The sequence below is a fragment of the Schistocerca nitens genome, chromosome 1 (assembly GCF_023898315.1).
Source record: "Schistocerca nitens isolate TAMUIC-IGC-003100 chromosome 1, iqSchNite1.1, whole genome shotgun sequence".
Taxonomy (NCBI): Eukaryota; Metazoa; Arthropoda; class Insecta; order Orthoptera; family Acrididae; genus Schistocerca; species Schistocerca nitens.
In genome coordinates this window covers 511,500,802-511,506,801 of record NC_064614.1, presented here as the reverse complement: position 1 = coordinate 511,506,801, position 6,000 = coordinate 511,500,802, and positions in this window count along the sequence as shown.

The window sequence follows — 6,000 nt, the reverse complement described above, 5'->3', positions numbered from 1 at the left end:
AAATCCTGCACTGATAATTATCGTCCAATTTCTCTGATACTATTTTTTTCAAAAATAATCGTATATTGTATACAAAAGCAAATTAACATGCATTTGTCAAAAAACAATATACTGACTAAGTCTCAATATGGTTTTAGAGCCCAGTTATTAACAATTAATGCTGTTGAAAATGTTGTTTCTATTGTGCAATCTTCTTTTCAATCCAAATTATCTGCTGAAGCCACACTAGTGGACTTAAGCAAAGCATTTGATTCTGTAAAACACACAATACTGCTGGAAAAACTATGGTGTTATGGCATTAGGGATCTGGAACTCTCTCTCATTACATAATATATCAGTAACAGAAAGCAAACTGTAAGCTACAACGCTCAAAAGTCACAGTTACTGATTGTCACTAGAGGTGTTCCCCAAGGATCAGTGCTTGGGCCATTACTATTTATAATATTTATAAATGACCTGCCCAGCAATATGCCATGCAAATCTGTGCTTTACGCAGATGATACAACTTTCATCAATTCAGGGAAGGACATAAATAAACTGAAGGCGCAAAGTAAAGATTTTCTCAGATTATCCAATATGTGGTTCGAAGCCAATGAGTTAGCTATTAACTATGAAAAGACTGTAAATATATCCTTCAGCTTATCCAATGCTGATATTTAGTACACTTCCTCCAAACTTCTTGGCATGTACTTAGATATGAAATTAACCTGGCAGAGTCACATAGACAACATATCTCAAAAGCTTTCACGAGTTATCTATCTACTGAAAAAATTACACACCTGTGTTTCTGAAAGCCTGCTGGTTAATTCCTATTACGCATTCTTTTGTTGCCATATTAGCTGTGGTATCCTTCTATGGGGTAATTCTCCATGGTCCAGGAAAATTTTTATTTGGCAGAAAAAAGCCATCAGGAGCATCGCTGGGATTACCAAAAATAACATATCATGTAGGTCATACTTCAAAGAATTACGGATAATGACAGTCCCTTCTCTTTTTATATACAGCTGCCTTTTGCACATAAAAGAAAACTTTAACAGTTACAACCTTAGGCAGTCCGTTCACAATCATAACACTCGTCAAACATTTAAGATAGACATACCAACAACTCGACTCAAGAAAACACAACACAGTTATGAATACATGGGAATAAGGTTTTTCAACACATTACCTGTGCAGGCACATTGTGTCTCTCTTAATATATTGAAAAGTAAGACTAAAAAATAGCCAAAAGACAAAGCTTTTTACAGTGTTAAAGAATTTGAAAACTCTTCAAAAATAGACCTGACTTACGAAACAACTTGCAGCTCTGTTTGTACCTCTTCCTCAGCTTTTTTTGTCTCTGTAGTTCCACATTTAACTGTTAAACATGTGGAGAAATCCTTATGTATGAAATGTATTCTTTTATTATGCATATTCTTTAAAATGCACACTTTAGTTATGTGCACTATCTTTATGTATCAAATGTATTCCTTTATTATGTATGTTCTTTTAAAATGTATACTTTAGCTTTGTGTGATACCTCACAATAGTTATATTTCTTAATATGTAAATTGTACATTACTCATGATGACATCGATTGCATGTAAATCCTTAAAGACGAATAAATAAATAAATAAAAATAAAGTGTCGTGTCAATGTTGGATCTGAGGAGACAGGGATCAGGGTGACCTCATGATCTCATACCCATCCAGCTAACCAACAGGTTCAACACTCTGTCTTCCACAGTAGGGTCTATTAATCACTGGCAGTTCAGATGTATGAAAAATAATAGTATCTCTTAGCAAAATGGCATCAAGGGTTGGGAAGTAACACAAGGTGCACTCAGTGTGTACGCCTGGAGGCTTCATTCAGCATGTTGAAGAGGCTATTTCAACAGCCAACTACAGATTGGCGCTGAGATTGGAACATCATCTGGGCTCTGAAGTCACACTTGGATCATTCTAGTGACTAGCAAAGAGAGCTGAGAATACCAGCCTTGCTCAGGGACTTTTAATGAATTACAGAGTATGCAGCATTGTCCTCAGAACACATTGTGGCCCCTGGATTCGGAGTTGAGTGGAAGCCTTGAACTAGGGACTCCAATGGTTCTGTGGCAAACTAGGCTGTGACTTCTTGGACTTGCAGATAGAGCTGAGAGTCTTGTGGTCCCCCCCCCCCCCCCCCCCCAAGGAACGAGTCAGGTGTGAACTACACATCAGAGGCAGCTACCCAAATAGCTGACTGAGAGTGGGTGCACACAAGGCTTTCGTTTTTTTCAGATTAGATGACTGTCCATCCAATTCAGATAACAAAATAGCTGTATGAAACCCAGAAGTATCAGTGTAAGATCAAAAGAAATGCTCTCCACAGGTGAGAGTAGTGATGAACTGCTGAAGCATTCGCAACAAAGTGCCAGACTTTCATGTGCTCCTAAAAAGCACAGAAGCTCATACAATACAAGGCAGAGATAGCTAGTTAAGCCGCTGTATTTGACAGTAGTGAGATCATTGGGTAAAAATTAAGTGTGTACTGAAAGAACAGAGAAATTGGTAATGAAACTTTTGTATTTTCCCCAGCAGACAAGAAACTCTAATCTACTATCTACTAGACAGAAATTGAAACTACATGTGAGATTGTTTGGACAAGATTCAGTATCAAGAAGGGAACAAAATTATTATAGGTTCCTTTTATCAACCACCAGACTCACCTTCTGATGTAACCTAAAACTTCAGTAAAACCTCAGTTTGCTTGTGCATAAATGCCCTAATCATACTGTAATCATTGGAGGAGACTTCAAGCATCCAAGAATCAACTGGGATATTTATAGCTTTATTAGCAGTGGGTGTGACAAGACATCCCATAAAATGTCACTAAATGTCTTCTATGAAAACTACCGAGAACAGATTATTCAGAACCCCACTCATGATGAAAATATGTTAGATGTAATGGCAACAAACAGATCTGTCCTCTTTAATGAAGTCCACATCAAAAATAGTATCAGAGACAATTAAGCAGTTATAGCAACAATGAATACCAATATACAATGAGCAACTAAAGCAAGCAGAAAGATTTACATGTTCAACAAACTAGACAGAGAAATATTAGCATTATACCTCAGTGAGGAAATTGAAACTTTTAGCTTAGGACAGGAGCATGTGGAGGAAACTGTAGATCCTTCAAACAAAAAACCATCCCCAGTAACTATGAGAAAGAACAGATCATGCCTGTCTACAAGAAGGGTATCAGAAACGATACACAACAGGGAGGGGGATAAGAGTTTAATGCCCTGCAGGCAGTGAGATCATTACAGACAGAGCAGAAGCTCAGATTACAGAAGGATGGGAAAGGAAAGCAACCTATGTCCTTTTCAAAGGAACCATCCTGGCATTTAAGTGTAGCAACTTAGGGAAATCATGGAAAAACTAAATCTGGATGGCCAGATTGGCATTTGAACCATTGTCCTCCTGAATGCGAGTACAATGTCATAATCATTGTGTCTCCTTGATCTCCACAAAAGTACTGTCCAATATCTTTGACATCCATTTCTTGAAGGATCTTAGAATGTATTCTGAGCTCAAACAAAATGGGGTATATTGAACAGAACAATCTTCATCATGCCAACCAACATGGATTACGAAAACATAGATCATGTGAAAAGCTACTCACACTTTTCTCGCAATACATCCAAAAGCCAAAAATCAAGACAGTCAGACAGAAGCAGTATTTTTTGCCTCTTGGAAAACATTTGCTTATCATGAAAAGTACGATTCTATGGGATATCAGAAAAAAAATTGTGACTGGACAGAGGATTCCTTGGTAGGGAGGATGCTGCATCTTATCTTGCATGTGGAGTCACCAACAAATGTAAAGTGACTTCAGAGGGAAAGGCATTGGGTCTCTTGCTGTTCATATTAAATATTGATTACTTAATTAATTTATTTATTTTTCCATGAGACGTCATTGGCACATAGAATGTACATAAGATGTTGAGCATCATGTAACAATTAATTTCTTATGGTTACACTAGTTATTATTGGTACATAATTTGTATGTGTTCACTGGTTACAATGTTACTGTGGTTTCAGTGGATAAGACTGGTACATTATTGTTTATCAAAATACTCTTTCAGACTGTGGAGGCACTGATCAACTAGACATGTCTTTACTGCAGATTTGATCGTGCTAAGTTGTTTATTGATTGCATGTTACTTGGTAGTTTCCAAGGCGCAGAACTCCATTTAGGCAGAGCTTAGTTTTTGTATGGCGCATATGGGGATCCATTTTTTGCTTTGTGTTGTGAGTGTGTATATCTTCATTTTTGAGGAAGAGAATGGGATTTTCAGTTGTGTGCTGCTGCTGTATGAATACTATATATGAAGGCATGGAAATGAGAGGATTCTCAGTTCTCTGGAGAGTGGCTTGCAAGATTTTCTGTGTTTGGCATCTTCTATCATTCTTTTTTGGATTCTAAATGCTTGATGGTGTTTTGAGAAGCTCCCCAGAAAATGACTCCATACTGCAGGATTGACTGGACACTTGCATAGTATACACATTTTACGAAGTCTTTGCTACAGCAGCTTTCAAGGATCCTCATCATATAGCAGGATGCGTTCAATATTTTGTTGAGATTGTCAATATGATTTCTGCACCTGACATTATCCTGAATCCAGAGCACAAGAAACTTGGTCACGCCAACTCTATTTACAGCTTTGTTTGACAACTGGGTATTTAAAGTTTGTGGAACATTTCCCTTGACATTAAGGCAACTGATTGCTACAGTTTTTCCAGCACTTGTCCCAGCACTGATCCTTGGGGAACACTATATTTCATGTCTTGGTAATATGAATAATGAATGTCATTAGGTGTGTGTCTGATGCATAGTTGACTTAATTTCTGTAGGAATGCTTCATGATCTATAATATCGAACACTTTTGACAAGTCAATGCATACACCAGTGATATATTCACCGCGGCCCAGTTTCTGGTAGGTATTGCTTAGGAATTCATAGACAGAACTGCTGGTTGAGTGGTTCTTCCTAAACCTGTGTTGTGCTGTGGATATGATTTTATATTTCCCATAAATGATGTAAGAATTTTGTGGAAGACATTCTTTAGAAGTTTTGAGAACCCAGACAGTAGAGCAATTGGCCTATAATTGCCAACTTGTTACTTTCTTTTTTGTAGATTGGTTTCAATTTTGCTATTTTGAGACAAGAAGAGAAAGTCCCTGATGCCATTGAACTACTGTATAAATATGTTAGTGGTTTTACAATGAGTTCACTGCAGCTTTTTATTATTTCATCAGGTATACCATCTGCTCCTGAGAACTGTTTGGTTTTTAAGGTTTTTATGATAATCAGGATTTCTTATTCATTCATTGGGTATAGGTAGAATGAGGTAGCAGAGCTGTTGATGTTACATGGTGATGCTGTTGTATTTTGGTTATTTGGAGTAATCTTACTGATTAGGTACCCACTTATGTATGTAAAACAGCTGTTGAAGGTACTTTCCTTGGCACTTTTATTTTCTCTCCATCTTGACAATTTTCTCTCCATCTTGACATACGATGATATAAGAATTTCTGGTAGTGACATTACCTGTCTGTTATTTCACAACTTTCCACATGGCTTTGGTCTTGTTTCCAGCAGACTGAATATATAGATTATTTGCCTTCAATTTTGCTTCCTTGACAATTTTTTTAAGTATTGTCTTGTATTTCCTGTAATAAGCATGAAATTCATCACCTACCTGCTGTGTCGTTATAACATCATATATTTTTCTTTTTCCAAGATTTATTTCTATTATTAGACCTAATTATATGTTTCTTTAGTGGGAATGTAGTTTCATAGTAGTTGCTAAATATTTCCATAAATCTCTTGAACTTTTCACATGTACTTCCAAGCTCATATACAGCATTTCTTGTTTCCTTAGCTAACAGTTGTCTGAAGATGTCTATATTCTGTTCGCTTAGGATTTGTTGTTCTTTGCCTAATTCTGCTTGCATTGTGGGTTTTAGGTATCAG